The sequence below is a fragment of the Lolium perenne genome, chromosome 7 (assembly GCF_019359855.2).
Source record: "Lolium perenne isolate Kyuss_39 chromosome 7, Kyuss_2.0, whole genome shotgun sequence".
NCBI lineage: Eukaryota > Viridiplantae > Streptophyta > Magnoliopsida > Poales > Poaceae > Lolium > Lolium perenne.
The window spans coordinates 22090454-22112865 of NC_067250.2; the positions used below are offsets into that span (position 1 = coordinate 22090454).

The 22412-nt window shown below is 52.1% G+C and overlaps 1 long non-coding RNA gene across 1 annotated transcript; it reads right to left on the bottom strand.

The window, feature by feature from the left end:
• Positions 1-1365: 1365 nt before the first annotated feature.
• LOC127318125 (uncharacterized) lies at positions 1366-3627 on the bottom strand. Its single transcript, XR_007861680.2, has 3 exons — positions 3327-3627; positions 1971-2032; positions 1366-1869 (listed from the first exon to the last, which is right to left on the bottom strand). It is a non-coding gene; the product is annotated as an uncharacterized lncRNA (long non-coding RNA).
• Positions 3628-22412: the final 18785 nt, after the last annotated feature.

Here is a 22412-nt window from a genome sequence, read left to right on the forward strand (position 1 = left end):
AAAAGATTAACAAGGGTGTATGGTCAAGGGTTGTTTGCTACATCGGAACGAATAATTGGAATGATCAATGTGATAGAATCAAATAATGAGGATCGGATGGCGTAAAGCAACATACCATAAGAGTGTGACAACACTCACCAATGGCACAAGGAAAAAGATTAGTTAGGAACTAGTGATATTAAAAATTTACTCAAATAACTCAATTGTTATTCGAATAATATGGACTAAGATAATATGTTGTGGAGAGATGTGTTCATGGAACATGATGAATGTGTCAAAGTGATTTTGATATATGGGTTTGACTATAGGCTTCACTTTTGCAGAAATGAAATTAAGGAAAATGCATCTATAGTGAAAATACTGAAATCCTCATGTTTAAATTTGAATAGTCGCGAAAGGGTTGAACTATTTTTGTTGTTTGTGCAAGTAGACAGAGGGCATCAACGTGATCCATTTGCAAAAAGAATCACTTGATTTGGGTTTATAGAATTTGAGTTATGTCAAATACTCAAATTCACATATTCAAATTTGAATAGTTGAACATTCTCGAAACTCAGATTTAAAAATCATATTTGTGTTCTACACATTTTTATGAGTTCAGGGTATATCATTTTCTAATTTTGGGCCTGTAATAGTTTTTCGATAATTTTTACAAGATTAAACATGTCGCGGTTAAAATTTAATGTTGTACGAAAAGTTGTTAGAAAAAGTTTCTCGGATGGAAAAACTTTCAACACGAAAATTGTAGAGAAATTAAATACGAACTTAACGTCAGAGAAATCACCTAAAACGGAGCCCTAGATCCATTGTTATGGAATTTCAAAATTTCGAGTCAGCTAGTACAAACTGCCTAACACGAATCAATCGATCGGTCACAGTCGCAGACCATGCGCTAAAGCAGTAAAGTAGGGTTAAAAGGTTGGGCAGCGCTAGGAATCGGCTCCCGATCCTAGCTTTCCATCGGACTCCTGTAGAGACGTACGATCTGTTTAGCCTTCTGATTGATACGTGGGCCTTTTTGAGTAGATATTCCAAGCATCTTTTTGGGTAACTGGCGCTAATTAAGTGGGTTATGTAATTAACTACTCCGATTTAAATAATTTTTGTTATTTTAGGAAACTAATTTCGGTATTGTTAGGGAGAAAATCTTGATTATTTTTATTTAGATAGCCTGAACGATTTTTTTGTGATATATGCAAAAATATTTTTTTATGTTTCCAAAGTAGCATGGTGTTGCTTCCGTTGATCAGACTACTGCTTCCAACAAAGAATTTCTTTCCATCGGTACTAAAATTATTTATTAGACCTGCTTCAAAAGGTGTTGCTTCGAAAGAAATAAATATTTGCTACCATCGAATGGAAAAATTGCTCCAAGGAAAAATAATTTCAGTATTATATAACATTTTTACAAGATATGTGATAACTAAATGTCTACATCACTTGTGCTACTTTCTTTACAAATGCTTCTGCATTGGACGAAGCACAACTTTTAAAACAGGAGTACTTGCTTTAGGTTTGCTTCCATAAAGCAAAAAATGTGTCATATGGGACTAGACTCTACGCCGTCTAGGAAGATGCAGATGGCAACGCACGATGATTTCCATGCTTCCTTTTGATCGTGGCCGTGCTTCATTCAGATGGTGGTCATGCTTCGTTCCGCTCCACCGGCTGATTTCGCCATGCTCCTTTTCGATGGTGATCATGTTTCATTCAGATGGTGATCATGCTTCGTCACACGCCACCGGTCTTCCATGATTCCTTCCGATCGTGATGGTGCTTCATTTAGATGGTGATTGTTCTTTCTTCCGCTGCTCGACTATGTGTGGCAGTTGGAGCGGCATGGACATAGAGATGCTACAACTTGAAGGCCTAGTTGACAATGATGTAGGGCATGTTCATGAGATGAATTATAAACGGATTACACAAATTTAAACTTCAAAATTGGAAAATATATGAGCAGATGCAATTACCTACTTCCCCCGATTCATGTCGTCGTTGATGGTGACCTAGACTAGTGGAAGTAGCCTCCAACCTGCTTCAAATCCACGAAGGAGAGTGTGAACTAGTATGTACCCAAGTTCATCATAAATTCATCACTGTATAATGCAAAGAAAATTAACTTGTCGCATGTATTACATGGTAGGGGGAAAAGTTGCTTGCTGAAACATGTTGATTTATAATTAGTAATTATGTGATGAAGAAAGCAATGTGGCCAATATTGATGCTACTTCACGAAGATCTAATAAACAAATTGAGGAGTAAATCTGGGCCGTTCAACGGAGACTACACGGATGGCATCGGAGCAGTCCGATGATTTGTTTCCGTCCGGACTACGATAGGTAGTGTTTACCATTTTTAATGTGGGAGCATGGCAAGGTTACTTATGAAGCTATATTCTTTTAATGTGGAAACATGATATGGTTGCTAATGAAGCTATAATAATCGTTTTGCAAACACATAAGCTACGCATGTTGCTGAGTATGTGTGGAAAAAGATGGTGTTTCATCGAAAATCTAAAGAGTAGTGGTGAAGAAGTAATTCGGACAGTGTCATAGAAGATGTACGGATGACGAAATAAGAACTCACACAATAAATAGACACTAACTCTATGCATCATATATCATCATGAATGTAGGAGGCATGAGGTCATGTTTCAACCAAAAATAGTTCTATCATGGGCACAAATACACTAACTAAATCAAGAAGCAGAGAAATTTTGTTAAATGTTAACTTGAGTCATAAGAAATATAGATGAAAAATTTAAGAAGCATGGTGGTAGTGTTCAAAATACAAAGCTACTGACAAGTATATATACAATAATGGATGCCTTGTGTCATGGTGGTAGTCTAAAACTGTTGGAAGCAAAGAGGATGTGTTTAAAAGATCATGGTATTGACATAAAGTGCAAAATCATGAAGCATGGTTCTATATATGCAAACAACCTCTAATGTTGAAACACTGAATAATATGCATGAAGCATGTACAATTGGAAGCACCAACGTTACAGAATCTGAGCGTAATTAGTACCCTATAGAAGCGTACGAATTTGAGAAAGAAGAAGTTAACAATGCAATCTCACATACTTGCATGCTTGTAGGCAAGAAATGAGTGGAGAAAACTATACATCGATAACCAGTTTCATTTTTCTAATTGGAGAGCATGTGAGCTTACATAACAAGAATAGGGAAACACATGCAGCCTAAACAGATCATTTCCAGTAGCAGATTCCTTCGTTCAAGATATACTAGATACAATAAAAGTATGTCAATGAACATGAATTATACGGGTGTAGTGGTTGCGTGAGTTTCTGATTTGCTGGAGTGTACCTTGGTTGTCCCGGCAAGGCTGCCTCCAATTTTTGCATCGGCCGACGGCGGTCAGCGAGGCTCCACCATGATTCCCCACGGGGGAGCGACATGCCCGCCGGCGCCAGAGTCGATCCAAGTGGAGGCGCGGATCTATGCCTGGATGTGAGGGTGCAGTGAGGCGGCGAGAGGCAAGGCGCCATGGTATACCAGAGAATCGCGGCGGAGAGAAGGCGCCGAGCAGCAGATCAATTTCCCAATTTGGTGGAGGCATAACTGGCCGGAAATTTGGGGATTTGGGTGGTCAACGTGCGGGGTTAAGGGGTTTCTTTCTTTTTTTTTCTTTTGAAGAAGAGCCAGCCGTTGGATGGAAAGAAAATTAACGACGTTGGAGTGGTCCGACGATTTCCTTCCCATCGGACTCTGATTTGGAGTGTTTACCTAAAAGGTTCAGTTAATTGGATCAACGTGGACCTTTGAATTACGGTCTAACGTCTTAAGGTGATTCGTCTTGATCCAATCTAAACTGCTCACAAACGTTCCAGCTAACGAAGTGCGGTGGTGGCTTTACCGTGGCAGCGTGGTCGACGTCGACGAAGGAGATCCGTGGCCGTGATCGGGGCATGGTCCTTTGCATCATCCCGGTGGTCTCCTGGCTCGGTAAGGACGCGTACGAGATGCTGCGGACGATGGCGTGGTAGGCGACGGTAATCTCGGGGGTGTCCTTGGCGCGCTCCAGAAGACTATGACGTTCGTCTCTCAACACGACGACGGGCATGGCTTCGTGGCGATGCAGAAACAAAACCGAAACGGAGGAAAATCATGTCCTGGAGGTAGGTGACGGTGAGAGGAGTTCACGAAAATAATGGAATAGAGCTAGGGATCAACGTACGCGACGTACCGGTCCGATGAACTCCGATAACATCGCAGCCAACAGCGACAAGATCATGCATGACCATGTCCTGAAGGTAGCCCTCGACGACGAACGGCTTGTGGTGCAAGGATTTGACGAGATGATCACCGAGAGCGACGTAACCTAGTGATGAACTCGAGTTTGTGGCTGATGTTGGCATGGTCGGTGTGTGTTGTACAGGGCATCTCAGTACGAACTTTCTGAAAAGAAGTGGTGGAGGAAGAAAGGGGCACACGAAGGACATCTCGGTTTGCATTGGTATGATCTGAGGAGGGAGATCGGGCGATGAATGCCGACGGTTGGCGTTGGGAGCGCCGGTTTGAATTGGGAGATTAAGACCGTAAAATGAAGAACTAATTACCTGAACGGATGCCTCATAACATTTGGAGTAACTTTCGTATTTATATCAGAGCCATTTGGTGATCTTGAATGTCATAGAAAGGAGAGGAAAAGGTAGCATGTACATGGTTGTAACGTCCCAGACTCCCAGTGTACGTGAAAAGAGCAGGAGGAAGGAGAGGAACGAGCAGCGGCCGTCTCGGTCGGCCAAATGGGCCAGAATGGGCCGAGCGGCGGTGAGGCTGCTGCCGCACGCGGGCTGTCTCCCGGCCAGGTTGGGCTGGTGCGGCTCGGGCCGGCCCAACTCGGTCGGTTTTCCCTTTTTTTTATCCTATTCTATTTCTCTTGTTTTGTTTCTCACATAATTTTTCGAAATTTTGGCAAAAGAGACCACCCTGCCCAATTCATTGATAAAAAGGACCACCTGTGAATGCAATTGACAAAAGAGACCACCTCGGCTGTGGCAGCAGCGCCCCCAGGCGACACGTGGCACATGCCGTCGGAGGCTGTGGCGGCACGTTACGCCACGCCACGCCGTCAACCGCCGTCTACAGCTGCGGGTCATGGTGGCTGCCGCCGCAAGGACTGGCGGCAGGCCTGCCTGCCTCCACCAGCCGACCGCCTCGCGCCGGTCCTTGTCGCTGTTTTGTTTCGTTTTGTTCTATTCTGTTCTGTATGTGTGCATCACGGTAGACTGTACAGCACAAACAAGATTCCAGGCCGTGGACAGCGAAGGTTGTTTTGGCAGAGCGCTGACTACAAGTGAAAACCAATATACTGTAATACTGTATGGGGAATACCATTGGAGGAGGCCATTTATTTTGCTCGCCCGAGTCCGTACTGCATTGACATAAAGTTTGCTTGCTCCACCCATGACGGCGACGCCCTTGGGTGCCGTGTCTTTCTTGGAGGCGTCATCGTGCCAGTGTTCTTGCTCCTCCACTCGGGATTCTCCGGAGGAAACTCTAGGTCCAGCATGGGATCGGGCGAGGGTGACGCTCTTGCGTCACTTTCCTGTTGGGGCCTCGCTTTGGATGTGCCGCCGGTCGAAGGGACTAGTGGAGCGCTTTGGTGGTTGGTGTCAGCGAGCTTCTCATCTTCGGCTGGGCGGTGCGCGGCCCTGGGGCTGGCGTGGATGCCGGAGCGGCGGCTCCGGGATATCGCCTCCGCCGTGTTGCGTCGAGGCGTCAGGGTGTCGGCTTTGGTTGCTTGGGTGACTTGGTCGTCGGCTCGCATGGGGGCACGGCCTCGGGGCCGGCGTGGATGTCGGAGCGGCGGCTTCGGTCTTTTGCCTCCGCCTTATCGCGTTGAGGTGTTGGGGTGTCGATGGAGGAGGCGGGACGCCGCCTCATGGAGGCGGAGCGACAGAGGCTCGCAGAACTCAACGCCCATCGGCACTACGAGGCCTTCGCCCGCCAGGTGGCGAGGCGCACCGAGATCGCCACTCTCGGGAAAGGATGGAAGCGCGGGAGAGCGCCGCCGGCAAGCCCCTGCGATGCCGGCCGCCATGCTGCACCGCCAGATGCGCGAAGCAAGGGAGGAGAAGCGGGCACGATCACAGGCGCCAATGGCGAAGAACGACGACTAGGCAGGGCCGTCGAGCGGCCCAACCGACGGCGGCCAGTAGATAGGATTAAGTTTTAGTTTACGTTTAAATTCGAGTTACCTTTATATGAACTTCGTATGAATTTCTATGAATTTCAGTTTTTAAATATCATTTTAAAATTCTAAATCTATCGAGGTCGCCGTTTTGGGGGCGCCGGTGTGGGAGCAGCATCCCCAAATAGAGAAGGTGGGAGTCATGTTGGTCGACGGGCGAGCCAATGACTCTGGTGCTGGAGGCTCACCGATGGTCGTGACGTAGGTGATTCTTCGGCGATCTTCGTCAAGGCTTGCTCCGTGCTCTTCCCTTGTCGAGCTTTCTTGGCGGTTCTGTTCGATTTGTGAGCATCTTGGCTTGGTCCCCGGTGGTGGTCGACTTCCGGTGGTGTTTCTGCGATGTAGGAGGTCTATTGAGGCGCACGTGAAAATGGCTCGCTCTCGATTGAGCTCCGGCCCGACACTGCCAGCTCTCCTCCGAGTCCTCGTAGGCGCGTTGGCTGAGCTTGTTGGTCGCGCTTGACAAAAACGAAGGTGCCGGCGCCCCTGCCGGCGTCCCTGCCGGCGCCTATTTGGGAGCTACCGGTGGAGATGCTCTTACCGGATAACTCAATATTCCGAACAAGAGATGCTCTTAGCGAAAATTAACTAGCAGAAACTGCAGCCTACCGCCCGAGCCTCCGGCGGCATGGCCCGCAGGTGTAGACGGCGGTTGACGGCGTGGCGTGGCGTCTAACGTGCCGCCACAGCCTCCGGCGGCATGTGCCACGTGTCGCCTGGGGGCGCTGCCGCCACAGCCGAGGTGGTCTCTTTTGTCAATTGCACTCACAAGTGGTCCTTTTTGTCAATGAATTGGGCAGGGTGGTCTCTTTTGGTAAAATTTCTAATTTTTGAACAGTAGCTCCGAATTTGCTCAAATTTGTTTCTAAAATTTTGTAAAAATAAGAGGGTTGCTTTGGTACTAGAGTAGAAATGTTTTGAACAAATTTTAAGGTTAAATAAAATAAAATAGCACATAGGCCAACACATAGATGATTTAGGGTTTTTGGGGTTTGACCACTTGTGTTTGTTATTTCATGTGATGCACTTAAATGCACGGATGATATGAATGAATGAACATTTTATGTTTTGAAAATACTTTGAAAAAAATTTATTTGGAAACCAACATTTTGCAAAATACTTTTAAATAACTCCATAAAGTTTTAATTCTTTGTGAATTTTCAATCAAGATCAAACAATCAAACAATTAATTTATTTTTATTTTACATTCCGGAATTTAAAAAATTCCGGGATGTGACAGACTACCACCCTTAAAATAAATCTCGTCCCCGAGATTTGAAGAGGCTACAAAGAAAAGGTTTGGGTTCAGGTCTTCTAATAGGTTCATACTCACTATTGTTTTTCTTTCGAACATCTCCGAGGAGATTTTGGAGTTAACCTTGAGCTTTGAAAACGTTACACTAGACCATATGTGGTTATACCATCAAAGGTATCCATTCTTATGAGGGTACTCATCCCATGGGTATTATCATGTACTTGAGTATACTCGATCATGGGAACTCCTTATGATACCTTATCCAAATACCATCTCATGCGGCATCTGGTGTAACTACATATATAATCCAGGGGTATGGTTTCTACCACCCTTAAAAGGAATTTTTGTAGGTAGTCTTAGGTCTTGGGTTTAGTCTAATCTCGTCTTGGATATGACTTGGCACATCCGAGGATATGACTTGACCCCAGGTCATCTTTTGAAAACACCTATGGCTTATGACTTTTGAGTTGATATCCAATAGGCGACTGATTATTCACATATAGTGAACAACTCATCTCGTGAAAATGACTTGAGTAGGCTTTTTCTCATGGTTGGGTTTCTAAACCATATGGGATGGCAGTTGAATTAATTTTGACAATGAGGGTCACTCTTGGGGTCAAACGGAAAACCAACATGTGTAAACTTCATGACATCCTCCATCTTTTACTTCTTGGTGTCTTCGACAGCTTTCCACCACTCATCATCTAGTGCCTAGATCTTAAAACTAAATGTAGTCCTACGATTGGCAGCACTTTCCTACTATAAGGGTATAATATTTATCCGCCCGAGGGTTTAGGCTTATTCGCCGACATCTCTTTTGTAGGTATGTCTCTCTAGATTCGCAAGTCAACATTACGAAAGCGAATAATAAGAGTAGTAGGAATGGTGATCAATCCATCATGCACCCAAATCATTACTCCGTAATTGATTTATTGAATCTCACATTCTAACACTTGGTCAACCTCACAAGTTTGATAAAAACTTTCATAGAGAATTGAATCAATGTTTCAATCCCCATTATTGAATCGTTGATGTCGTTGCCGGGTTGCTTCGGGGCTTGGATGAGCACTGTCATCATAATGAACTTCCGCTTCATGCACAACCAAGGAGAAAGGTTGTAGATGCATAGAGTCACGGGCCAGGTGCTATGGCTGGAGCTCTGCTCGCCAAAAGGATTCATGCCATCTGTACTTAGACCAAATCTTATGTTCCTTGCGTCAGTTGCAAAATCTTTGAACTCTCTGTCGATCTTTCTCCATTGCGTTCCATCAGCGGGGTGTCTCAACTCCCCGTCCGACTTACGGTCATCTTTTTCCCATCGCAACAACTTGGCATGCTCTTTGTTCTTGAACAGACGTTTCAACCGTGATATTATAGGAGCACACCACATCACCTTGGCGGGAACCCTCTTCCTGGGTTTCTCGCCCACATCGTCACCAGGGTCATCGCCTCTGATCTTATAACGCAATGCAGTGCATACCGGGCATTCATTCAAATTCTCGTATTCACCGCGGTAGAGGATGCAGTCGTTAATGCATGCATGTATCTTCTGAACCTCTAAACCTAGAGGGCAGACAACCTTTTTTGCTTCGTACGTACTGACGAGCAACTCGTTATTCTTTGGAAACATATTCTTCAACATTTTCATCAAATTTTCAAATCCTGAGTCAGCTACACCTTCATGTGCCATCCATTTCAGCAAATCCAATGTGCAGCCCAGCTTTTTCAGACCATTATCGCATCCTGGGTACATCGACTTTTTGTGATCCTCTAACATGCGATCCAAATTCTCCCTCTCCTTTTCAGTTTCGTAGCATCTCCGTGCATCAGCAATGGTCCGACCAAGATCATCAGCGGGCTCATCACGTGCCTCTTCTTCACCTTCCCCTTCACCTTCCCCACCTTTAGCATCCTCCATGAAAGTATCACCGAAATGATCAGGATAGTTGTCATCGATATCATCCCCTTCTTCATCTTCTTCCATTCTAACCCCTCTTTCTGAAGGGATTCGTAGCATAGAAAACAAAAAATTTCCTACCGCAAGAACGAAAACCAAGCCAAGATCTAATCTAGTAGACGGTAGCAACGAGAAGATCATGAGACTAACCCTCAAAGATTTCCAAAGCCTAACGAGATTATATCTCGTGGTGGATGTAGTCGATCACTTGCCGCTTGCAAATGCGCGTAGAAGATCTTGACGGTGCCACAAACGGGCAGCACCTCCGTACTCGGTCACACGTTCGGTGTTGATGAAGACGACGTCCTCCACCCCGTTCCAGCGGGCAGCGGAAGTAGTAGATCCTCCTCGGAATCCCGGCAGCATGACGGCGTGGCGGCGGTGGTGGTGGAGAACTTCGGCAGGGCTTCGCCTATGCGCTGCGGGAGTATTATGTGGAGGAGGAGAGGCTAGGGTTTGGGGAGAGGGGGGACTTGGGCGCCACCATCAAGGGGTGCGGCCAACTAGGGCTAGGTTGTGGCCGCCCCCCTCCCCTTGCTCCTCATTATATAGGTGGAAATCCCCAAGTGTTGGTATCCAAGTCTTCGAATAAGACCCGAAACCAAAACCTTCCATAGGGACAAAACCTACCCAAGGGGGGAATCCTACTGAAGGTGGGACTCCCACCCCTTCCTTGGGGGGGTTGGCCGGCCAGCAAGGTGGAGCCCACCTGGGACTCCTCCCCCTTAGGGTTGGCCAGCCATGCAAGGTGGATTCCCTCCGGGACTCCACTTTCCATGGTGATTTCTTCCGGACTTTTCTAGAACCTTCTAGAACCTTCCATAAATGCACCGGATCATTTCCAAACTTGGAATATGACTTCCTATATATGAATCTTATTCTCCAGACCATTTCGGACCTCCTCGTGATATCCTGGATCCCATCCGAGACTCCGAACAAAACTTCGAACTCCATTCCATATTCCATATCTACTTAAACGACATCAAACCTTAAGTGTGTCACCCTACGGTTCGCGAACTATGCAGACATGGTTGAGACTTCTCTCCGACCAAGAACCAATAGAGGGACCTGGAGATCCATAATGGCTCCCACATATTCAACGATGACTTAGTGATCGATTGAACCATTCACATATGATACCGATTCCCTTTGTCACGCGATATTTTACTTGTCCGAGGTTTGATCATCGGTATCTCTATACCTCGTTCAACCTCGTCTCCGACAAGTACTCTTTACTCGTACCGTGATATGTCTTCTCTTATGAACCATTCATATGCTTCCAAGCTAATTAGACGACATTCCACCGAGAGGGTCCAGACTATATGGACAAATCCCACTGTTGATCCATATGCCTCAACTCATACTTTTCGAATACCTAATCCCACCTTTATAACCACCCATTTACGCAGTGGCGTTTGATGTAATCAAAGTACCCTTCTGGCATAAGTGATTTATATGATCTCATGGTCGAAAGGACTAGGTAACTATGTATCGAAAGCTTATAGCAAATGAACTTAATGACGTGATATTATGCTACGCTTAATTGGGTGTGTCCATTACATCATTCACTTAATGACATAACCTTGTTATTAATAACATCCAATGTTCATGATCACGAAACCATGATCATCTATTAATCAACAAGCTAGTTATACAAGAGGCTTACTAGGGACTCCTTGTTGTTTACATAACGCACATGTATCAATGTTTCGGTTAATACAATTATAGCATGGTATGCAAACATTATCATAAACACAAAGATATATTATAATAACCATTTTATTATTGCCTCTTGGGCATATCTCCAACAGTCTCCCACTTGCACTAGAGTCAATAATCTAGTTTACATTTGTAAAGATATAACACCTTGGCCTTCTGGTGCTTTATCATGTTTTGCTCACGGGAGAGGTTTTAGTCAACGGTTCTGACACACTCAAAAACATATGTATTTTGAAATTCATTTGCGTCTTCACGCATCACTCATTTTCCAAATGAGTCGGCATTAAATATGTTTGGTCTTCTGGTGGAACCTTAATTCCGCGGTCTGAAATATGTCACTAATATTGTCACACACAATATAGCTTCAAAGTTCTGACACTATCGGAACTACACCAAATTCTCAAAGAACTTCTTGACTTAACATCCTCAATCATTGTCAAAACAATGACATACTCTGCCTTCTTTTGTAGAATCCGTCACAATATTTAGAACTCTTCTAAATCTAGCATTGTGCTACCTTTTAAACAACACTTAGCCTAATTGAGATTTGAAATTCATTTTTATATGTGACCAAACAAATATCGGTGCAACACCTTATAGCGATTTGTTTGTCATTACCCCATATAAAACTATATATGTATCCTTGGTTCTTCTAAAGCACACAGGGATATTCTTACTGTGTAGGGATTCGTTGCATAGAAAACAAAAAAATTCCTACCGCAAAAACGCAATCCAAGCCAAGATGCAATCTAGAAGATGGGGGCAACAAGGGGATGAACGAGACTAACCCTTGAAGATTTCCAAAGCCTAGGAGAGGAGGCTCTCGTTGCTGCTGTAGACGATCACTTGCCGCTTTCAAAAGCGCGTAGAAGATCTTGACGGTGCCACAATCGGGCAGCACCTCCGTACTCGGTCACACGTACGGTGTTGATGACGACATCCTTCTCCCCGTTCCAGCGGGCAGCGGAAGTAGTAGATCCTCCTCGGAATCCCGGCAGCACGACGGCGTGGTGGCGGTGGTGGTGGAGAACTCCGGCAGGGCTTCGCCTATGCGCTGCGAGAGTATTATGTGGAGGAGGAGAGGCTAGGGTTTGGGGAGAGGGGGTGGCTAGGGCGCCGGCCATGGGCAGCCCTAGGTGGTGTGGCCAAGAGTGGGCAGCCCCCTCCTGTTGATACTCGTTTTGGGCCGATGGCTAATCAAGAACATAATTCGGTGTTCGGTGTGACAGATATATTGCTCAATTAGAAGACACCATGTCCACCATTTCAAGTTGTGCCATGATCCGGCTTGATAGCCGATTATGCTAGCAGTCAGAGGTGATCTCGAGGATCGATATATGAAGTCTTCCACTAGAGCTCCTTTAAGATGACCTCAAATGAAGAAGTGATATAAACGAAAGTTGTGCGTCTCATCGAAACAAGCAACTTTGATTTTTAAGTCAACGCGATCCGAGTTAGTATGCAATTTTTGGAGCTAAAATACTGCTGGAACTCGAATTACCCGAGGTAGGGCGCCCGACCATAGAGGCCTCTAGGGTAAGGCGCGAGCCAAATTGGAGAAGAGACGAAAATGTCAGAATTGATATATTTTATTGCGACCTTAATGAGACGGTCAAGATGAACTAGGATGGAAAAGTGGTCAACATTGTCGGGGGGAAGACCCCGGGTAGGGCAATGGACGCGGAGCAGCCGGCTGGCCACTGGCCGGCTCGCGGCAAAGGCCGGCTGAGGAGCAGCCGGCTGGCGCCGTGGCCGGCTGGTCCGGAAGCTGGCTGGCTCTAGGTCCTAGTCGGCCTGGCTACGGCCACTAATGCTGTAGCTGGGCCGGCTTCTACAAGCCATATCCGACTGGGGGTTTGTACCTCAGACCGACTCGAGGCTGGCGAGTCTTGCACTGGAAGGAACCGGGTTGGTGATCCGGGTTCCCAAAGTCCACGCTGACTGCATCTTCCGTAAAGCGCGGGGCACTGTGGAGCAATAGTGCCACGCGCCGGACAGGCCATCATGGTCTACGTCGAGCCGTACTGGCTACAGTGGCTGACGGCGACAGGGACACCTCCTCTCCATACCGCTGACCTTGGCAGCCGGATGGGACAGGCCACGATGCCTCAACGGCTCCTGACGTCACCGCCTCGGGAAGGAGCGGAAGCCGAAGCCGGCCAAGCCGGCCAGTAGACTATAGGGTCTTATATGTAAAGTGCCGGCGCCTATATAAGCCGCACTACCCCCTCTCGTGCAGGGGATCGATCGATCAATCATTCTTACTCCACCCTTAGCGCTGCCCAGAGAGAGAGACCATCGTCTCCCTTAGCCTCCCAGGAGCAGCCGGACACAGCTCTAGGAGCGCCATTGTATTGTGTGATCATCATATACATTCATAGCATGAGTAGAGGTGTTACCTCCATCGGAGGGCCTCGAACCTGGGTACGTCGCCGTGTTGCTCGTCCCCATACCCGCATCCGGATACCGCCGTGAGATCTCTCAGGAACCACTTCGATTAGCCACCCTATGGCATATGCCGTGACGATACCACGACATTTGGCGCCCACCGTGGGGCCTTCAGCATCCTCGGCCGGTGTCTTCATCCGGACGGGCCTCACCATCACCACCGGCGAGCGAGTCGCTTCAGGCTTGATCCGGAGATTCGGCTCCCTCGACTGCGTCAGCGACAACGCTGGCTGCTTCGCCGACCGGCCCTTCCCAGCCGGCGGCAGCGTCATCTCCTTCGGCAGCCACGACGTCTACGTCGCCACCGTCGCACCGCCGTGCTACCCGCGGCAGGTGCTGCGCTGCGCTAGCCCTCCTCCGCGAGCCGGCAGCAGCGCTCACGCCAGCCCCGCCGTCGTGCAAGTCATGATGGCTGGCGACGAGCTCCCCACCAAGAACCCGCGCCCACGTGGCCCCAACCTGGAGCGCAATGTCGACCCCAACGCCTCCGGCTCGGGCCCAAAGGCGCCACCACCACCGTCCCGGCTGGACGAAGTCCGGGCGAAGCTGAGCACCCCGCTCACGCCTGGCGCCGACCCCACCACCATCGAGGCGGATTTGGAGGCGCACCGCCAGCTCCTCCTCAAGCAAACCGAAGAACTGGCTGCCGCTAAGCGCCAGATGGAGATCACCCAGCGCGAGTACAACCGCGCCCACGGCCTCACTCCAGGCGGCGACGGTCCCAGCCGAACCGGCCAGATCCGCCGCAGGGGCCGCGACCTTGGCGCCGAGATCGCCCGCGACGGCGCTCCTTCGCCGGCTCCGTCCGCGGAGCTACCCGTCTACAACACCCCCGACAAGAACATGCGCGCGGCACAAGCCGCCGCAGAAGAGCTGAACCGCCTTGAAGGCGAAGAGTTACGCCGCCAAACCATGCGGGTGACTGAGTTGCTCAACGCAGCCAACAAGCAGGCGGCCGACCCTGTGTATGTCAATGCCCCCGCAGCTTCTCACGCTCGTGGCGCTGCGCAGTAACGACGGGGAAGGCGCCGTGGACACGGCCGAGTCCGCCTCCCCGGCCAAGCCGGCACCGTGACTCCCGGGCCACGCACGCAAGCTCGGGCCGGCCGAGCCACCAGCCGAGCGGCAGCAGCCGCAGCCGGCCTCCCCCAAGCCGGAAGCAGGAGCAAGACTCCGAGCCCCGCCGCCAGCACCGGCCGGCTCCAGAAGCAGCCGGCACACGCCAGCCGGCACGTTCCCGGCTGGGCCCCCGCATCGAGCCCGCCGACGTCAGAGACCGCCTCGATCGGCTGGTCGAATCCCGCATTGCGGAAGAAGAAGCGCTAGCCGGCCCAAAGTGCTTTGGGCCACGCATCATCAACGAGCCCATGATCGACGGCTTCCAACTCCCGCGCGACACCCCCAAGTACGACGGCACTGCCAAGCCGGAGGACTGGCTGCAGGACTACTCCACCGCAGTCGGCATCGCCAAAGGCAACAAGCGCTGGGCTGTGCGCTACTCCCCCCTCATGCTGCTCGGCTCCGCCCGCACATGGCTCAATAACTTACCAGCCGGCAGCATAAACGGCTGGCTGGACTTCGAAGCGGCCTTCATGAGCAACTTCACCGGCTGCTACCGCCGGCCGGGTCGCCCCCAACAGCTTGAGATGTGCAAGCAGGGCCCGGACGAGACGGACCGCGCATACCTGACGCGCTGGTGCGAGATGCGCAACTCCTGCGAGGGTGTGCACGAGATCCCAGCCATCAGCTTCTTCATGGGAGGCTGCCGGCCAAACACCATGCTGTGGCACAAGCTGCGCCGCAGCGAGCCCAAGTCGATGGCCGCCTTGATGGCCATCGCGGACAAGTACGCGCTGGCTGAGGAAGCCGGCAAGGCGTCGGCTGATATTTCACCGGCCCCAGCAAGAAGGGACAACAACAAGTCGGCTGAGCACAAGCCGGCAGACGGCGCCTCTCATGGCAGCCGGCGGGACAACTACCGCGGCAAGCGTCACAGCGACCAGCCGGACCGCCGGTACGGCTCCACCCACGTAGCCGCCGTGGCAGACAACGCGGCAGGGGGCAGCCGCCGCCAGAAGCAAGACCGGCAGTGGAAGCCGAAGTACACCTTCGAGCAGATGCTCGACTCGCCGTGCAAGTACCACAGCGGCAAGAACCCCTCCAACCACACCACCCGCGACTGCCACTTCATGAAGCGGCTGACAAGCGGTGAACCTCTCCCGCCTCCACCCCCGCCTCCACCAGCCGGCGGGCCGGGTGGCCAAGCCGGCGCAGAGAACGCCAACCTCGAGCACCACGAGGCTAACCAAGTGCACCATGGCGGCCGATATCTGGCCGAAGATGCTACCTACATCATCTTCACCTCCGAGCCCGAGGACAAGACGAGCCAGCAGAGCCGTTCCCTCGAGGTCAACGCGGTCATACCGCCGGTCCCCCAGTACCTAAACTGGTCAGAGCAGGCCATCACTTTTGACCGCCGCGACACACCGGCTGTCTTGCCGAAGCCGGGCAGCTACGCCATGGTCCTCGACCCCACCATCGGCACAACCCGGCGCAGCGTGCGTTTTTCGCGCGTCCTCATCGACGGCGGCAGCAGCATCAACATCCTCTACCGCGACACCGCCCGCAAGCTGGGCATCCAGGAGGCCGAGTTGCGCCCCACCCCCACCGTCTTCCATGGCATCGTGCCAGGCCACTGCTGCTAGCCGATCGGCCGGATCACGCTGGAGGTGATGTTCGGGAAGCCGGACCACTTCCGCACCGAGAGAATCGAGTTCGAGGTGGTGGACCTCGTGAGTCCCTACCACGCGCTCCTGGGCAGGCCGGCCCTGACCAAGTTCATGGCGGTGCCCCACTACGGGTACCTAAAGATGAAGCTGCCTGGCCCCAAGGGGGTCATCACCATAGCCGGCGACTATCGCCGCTCCATGGACTGCGCCACGCAGAGCTCCAAGATGGCCCAGACGCTGGTCATCGCCACCGAGAAGCAGCTCATCCACGACGCCGTCGCCCTCGCCAAGGCCGCGCAGACAGACATGCCGGCTGCAGGCAACCCGGCTGGGACGAATCACTTCCAGCCGGCCGACAACACCAAGAAGATCCTGCTGGACCCGGCGCAGCCGGACAAGTACGTCACCATCGGTGCCGGCTTGAGCAGGAAATAGGAAGGCGAGCTCACCAGCTTCCTCCGTGAGAATCGGGACATCTTCGCATGGACTCCAAGAGACATGCCGGGTGTGCCGAGGGAGCTGGCTGAGCACCACCTCCACGTCCGGCCCGAAGCCAAGCCGGTGAAGCAGCCTCTCAGGCGCTTCGCCGAAGAAAGAAGGAAGGCCATCGGTGAAGAAATCGCCCGGCTGCTGGCAGCCGGCTTCATCATGGAAGTGCTGCACCCGGACTGGTTGGCAAACCCGGTCCTGGTTTTGAAGAAGAACGGCTCCTGGCGCATGTGTATCGACTACACCAGCCTGAACAAGGCGTGTCCGAAGGATCCCTTCCCCCTGCCGCGCATAGATCAAGTCATAGACTCGACTGCCGGCTGTGAACTGTTGTCTTTCCTAGATGCCTATTCAGGCTACCACCAGATTCCTTTGAATCCGGATGATCAAATAAAGACTTCGTTCATTACCCCGTACGGGGCTTATTGCTACACGACTATGCCGTTCGGCTTGAAAAATGCAGGCGCCACCTACCAAAGGTGCATGCAAAAATGCTTGCAGGATCAAATCGGCAGAAACGTTCACGCATATGTGGATGATGTCGTTGTGAAGACCAAGGAGACGACTACCCTCCTTGATGACCTGAGAGAAACCTTCACCAATCTGAGAAGATTTCGGATGAAGCTCAACCCGGCCAAGTGCATATTCGGCGTGCCGTCTGGCCAGCTCCTTGGCTACCTCGTCTCTCAGCGAGGGATCGAAGCCAACCCGGAGAAGATCAGTGCCCTGGAGAAGATGGAACTGCCGCAGTGCCTCAAGGACGTCCAGAAGTTCGCTGGCTGCCTGGCTTCCTTGAGCCGCTTCGTCAGCCGGCTGGGGGAGAAGGCACTGCCCCTGTATCAGTTGATGAAGAAGGCGGACAAGTTTGTCTGGTCACCGCAGGCGGAGGAAGCTTTCCGTGACTTGAAGCGCGTGCTCTCGACCGCGCCAATCCTTGCAACGCCGGCTTCAATGGAGCCGATGCTGTTGTACATCGCAGCCACCAATCGAGTGGTTAGCGTTGTCCTGGTGGTGGAGCGCAAAGAAGACGGCAGGGAGCAGCTGGTTCAGCGCCCAGTCTACTACCTTAGCGAAGTGCTCTCCCAGTCGAAGCAAAACTACCCCCACTACCAGAAGGTTACCTACGGCGTCTACATGGCGGCCAAGAAGCTCAAGCACTACTTCCAAGAGCACCCCATCAAGGTGGTTGCCACAGCGCCCTTGGCGGAAATCATCGGCAGCAAGGATGCCAACGGCCGGGTTGCCAAGTGGGCCCTGGAGCTAGCCGCCCACACCATCCTCTACGAGCCACGCACAACCATCAAGTCGCAGATCCTCGCGGACTTCTTCGTCGACTGGGCCGAGATGCAATACCTGCCGCCCGTGCCGGATTCCACACACTGGAAGATGCACTTTGACGGCTCGAAGATGCGCAACGGCTTGGGAGCCGGCATCGTCATCACCTCTCCCAAGGGAGACCGGCTGGACTACGTCCTGCAAATCCATTTCGCCGCATCCAACAATGTGGCGGAGTATGAAGCGCTCATCCATGGGCTGAAGCTGGCCAAGGAGATTGGCGTACGTCGCATACTCTGCTTCGGCGACTCCGACTTGGTCATACAACAAGCATCTGGCGACTGGGACGCGAAGGACGCCAACATGGCCTCATACCGCTTCCATGTCCAGCAGCTATCCGGCTTCTTCGACGGCTGCGAATTCCACCATGTGCCACGAGCAAACAACGAGGCGGCTGACGCCTTGTCCAAGATTGGCTCAACCCGGCAAGCCATTCCGCCGGGCATCGCCTTGGCAGTTCTCAAGAAGCCGTCCATCATACCGTCACCGGACTCGGATTCAATATTCGTGCCGGCTGACCCTGGGGCTGCTCAGCCGAACCCGGGGGCTTCATCGCCCAAGTCGGGGGCTTCAAAGCCAAACCCGCCGGCTACCATGCCGAACCCGGGGACTTCTCTGTCCAACCCGGGGGCTTCATCGCCAAACTCGGGGGCTAGCAAGCCGAACCCGCCGGCTAGCAAGCCGAACCCGGCGACCATGCAGTCGAATCCGGAAGCTCCCACGCAGGAGGCCCTGTTGGTCAGCGTATTCGAGATAAGATGCGTACCTTCATGGGCACAAGAATTCCTCTCCTACCTCACCGATGGTGTGCTGCCTGATGATAGAGTCCAGGCCAGGCAGATTGAGAGAAGGGCCAAGGCCTATACCATCATCAACCACCAGCTGTACAAACGCAGCGTAAGTGGGGTGTTCCAGCGGTGCGTCGAGCCGGCTGAAGGGATTGAACTCCTACGGGAAATCCATCAAGGAGAGTGCGGACATCACGCCTCATCCAGGGCCATAGTGGCCAAAGCCTTCCGGCACGGTTTTTATCGCCGATCACGCTCGAGACGCAGAAGAGTTGGTGAAGAAGTGCAACGGCTGTCAGCGCTTCGCAAAGAAGAGACACCAGCCGGCTTCCGCCTTGAAAACCATCCCCATCACATGGCCGTTTGCCGTATGGGGCTTGGATATGGTGGGTCCGTTCAAAACAGCGCGAGGCGGCATGACACACCTCTTGGTGATGATTGACAAATTCACCAAGTGGATCGAAGCCAAGCCAATCAAGAAGCTGGACGGCTCCACAGCCGTCACATTACTCAAGGAAATCATTGTGAGATTCGGCTACCCCCACAGCATCATCACCGACAATGGCAGCAATTTCTCCCAAGGCATCTTCTCTCGCTATTGCGGGGAAATGGGAATCCGGATGGCCCTTGCCTCTGTGGCGCACCCAGAGTCCAACGGACAAGTGGAGAGGGCTAACGGCTTGGTCCTAGCCGGCATCCGGCCCCGGCTGGTGGAGCCGCTCGAGCGAGCAGCCGGCTGCTGGATTGAAGAGCTGCCCAATGTGCTATGGAGTGTGCGCACAACGACAAACCGCTCAGTCGGCTTCACACCATTCTTCCTCGTATACGGGGCCGAAGCCGTCTTGCCGACTGATATCGAGCACGACGCGCCAAGAATCAAGTCAGACACCGAAGCCGAAGCCAAAGAAGCTCGCGAAGATGGAGTCGACCTGGTCGAAGAGGCCCGGCTGCTGGCTGCGTCCAGATCTACTATCTACCAGCAGAGCCTCCGACGCTATCACAGCCGGAAGATCCAGCCCTTAGCATTCCGAGAAGGAGACCTAGTGCTCCGGCTGATTCAGCGGACAGCCGGACAGCATAAACTGTCATCCCCATGGGAGGGTCCCTTCATCGTGAGCAAGGCAGTAGGCAATGATTCCTACTATCTCATAGATGCCCAAGAGGCTAAGAAAAACAAGCCGGACAAGGCTGACGAGGAGACTAAACGTCCCTGGAATGTCAACTTACTCCGCCCATTTTACACATGAGAGCAGGAATGTATGTATCCCTTGTATCCCTTTTGTAAGCTATGAAAAAGCACGCGCCAAGAGCGCTGTTTCCGACAAGTTTTTCGCATACTCTACTTTGTTTCGCCAATTGGCTTGAACCCTCTCACGCGGTCGGCTCAGTAACGTGATCCGGTTTCCGACAGCCGGCTTCCGATCCAGCTACAGACCGCAACCCGGCTGTCCGGCTGGCGGGAGTAAGGCCTAGGGAGCCGGCACGCGAAAAACGACTAAGGGAAAGAGTAAAAGCGAGTTGACTTGCAACTTTTCATATAAGTGCCGGATTGCCGAATTCAGCTCGTTCGACTGAAATACTGTCGGCCTCACCCAGCGGCCCGCTCTTGATCCGGCGACGGATCGCAAGTCGGACGTACGACCGGCAAGAGCACAGCCAAAGAGTGGGGCGGATGGGAAAAAGCGAACGAGTCGAAAGAAAGCAACTCGGCACACAAATGATTAACAAACACATTAAACTGTGACATAACGAAAGGATGATAATATTCATACATGTGCACCCGGCATCCCGGGGATTTAATAAATTGTCTTGGCAAAAGAACAACTGAAAGACAGATAAAACTAAGACGCGGCTGGAGAAGGACCAGCCGGAGGAGCGTCAGCGGAGCCGACTGCCGGGTCGTCTTCGGGCTCGTCTTCCGCCTCCTCATCTTCCATATAGTCCACATCGGATGGAGGGTTCGGGTCGGCAACGAAGAGGCCCTTGTCGACGAAGTCGGCAATGGCGCTGGCTCGGGCAAGCCGGGCGGTCTTGTGTTCGGCCGGGAGCTTGTCCTCCACGCCGGCTCGCCGGTACTCGAGCTGCCCCAGGTCCACCTCGTTGTACCAGGAGAGGACAAAGGACAGCGCCATGTCGGCACCAGCGCGCGTGGCCGACTCCTTCCAGTCGAGGAAGCGATCCGGCGCCCGCTCCATCAAGGAGGTGAGATGGGAGATATCTTGCGGCACCGCCTCCTCAGGCCACAGCATCGGAACCAGCTCCTCAGCCGCCTTCCGGAGCTCCCAGCCGAGTTTGGTGATAGGCTCGACGCGGGCAGCCATGGACGCCATGTAGTCCTCCATGGTGAAGTACTCCGAGCTGCCCTCGCCAGTCGCCCGCCTCCTGGAGTCACGCGCAACGCCAACGGCTGCCAAGGCCGCGTCCTGCGTCTCCGGGAAGGCCGCTGCAAGAAGAAGCAAGTCAGAAATCATCGAAGCCGAAATAAGCTGAAAAATGCAAATTTTCGAAGTCCTAAAAACAAAAGGAAAAGCCTGGCGGCAGCCGGCAAGAACCGACTGCCCCCAGCCCGAAGATGAAGATAGCGAAGAAATCAGAAGTTTCTGCCGCCGGCTGCCAACGAAAGCCGGCAGCCGACAGCCGAAAGCCGGCAAAGGGAAAGGAACATAGAGATGCACTCACCCGACAAGCCGCGATCAAGCGCGCCAATCTCGTCCGTCCAGCGCTTGGCGGTAGCCGTCAGCTCCGTGGACTTGGTGGTGACCTCCTCCTGCAGCGCAAGCCGCTACTTCTCCACCTCAGTCAGCCGCCGGCTCAGATCCTCCACCTTCTCCTTCTCCGCCGTCCTAAGGGAGGAGAGCTCAGTGAGATGGTTCTGCTCCAGCAGGCGCAGCCGCGTCAGCTCCTGCTCAGCCAGCTTGAGCTTGGCGGTGGCAGATCGGCCCGCCTCCTCGCTCTCGGCGCACTGGGCGCGAGCAACCCGGAGATCCGCCTCCAGCCGCGGGACCTTGGCGGCTTCAACTCCGAGGCAGCCGGAAAGAAACGTCAGCCAACGAAGGCTAAAAAGAAAGAAGACATCAAGTCAGAAGAAGCAAGATCCTACCCTTGACAGTCGCAAGCTCGCGAGCCAAGTCGGCCCGGTCCAGCTTGGCCTTGTGGTAATGGGTCACGGCGCGGTTGTACAGAGTGGTGCGCTGATCCATCACAGCCTAAGGAAAAGAGAAAACAGTCAGCTAGGCGAAACCCGGACCGGCTCCAAGCAGCCGGCCCATGCCTCGGAGGGCTACCAAGATGATAACCAAATCAAAAAACAGATGAAGCTTACCTTGCCGGCTTCCTCCACCTTGGCAACGTTGGCCGCGGCCTCGGCAGCCCTGGCCTTGAGGTTGGCCTGCAGGCTGGAGAAGAACATCTCCACCGATGCTTGGCCGGGGTTCCCCTCCCGGCTGGTCACCTCGTAGGAGTCGGCGCTGAGCCAC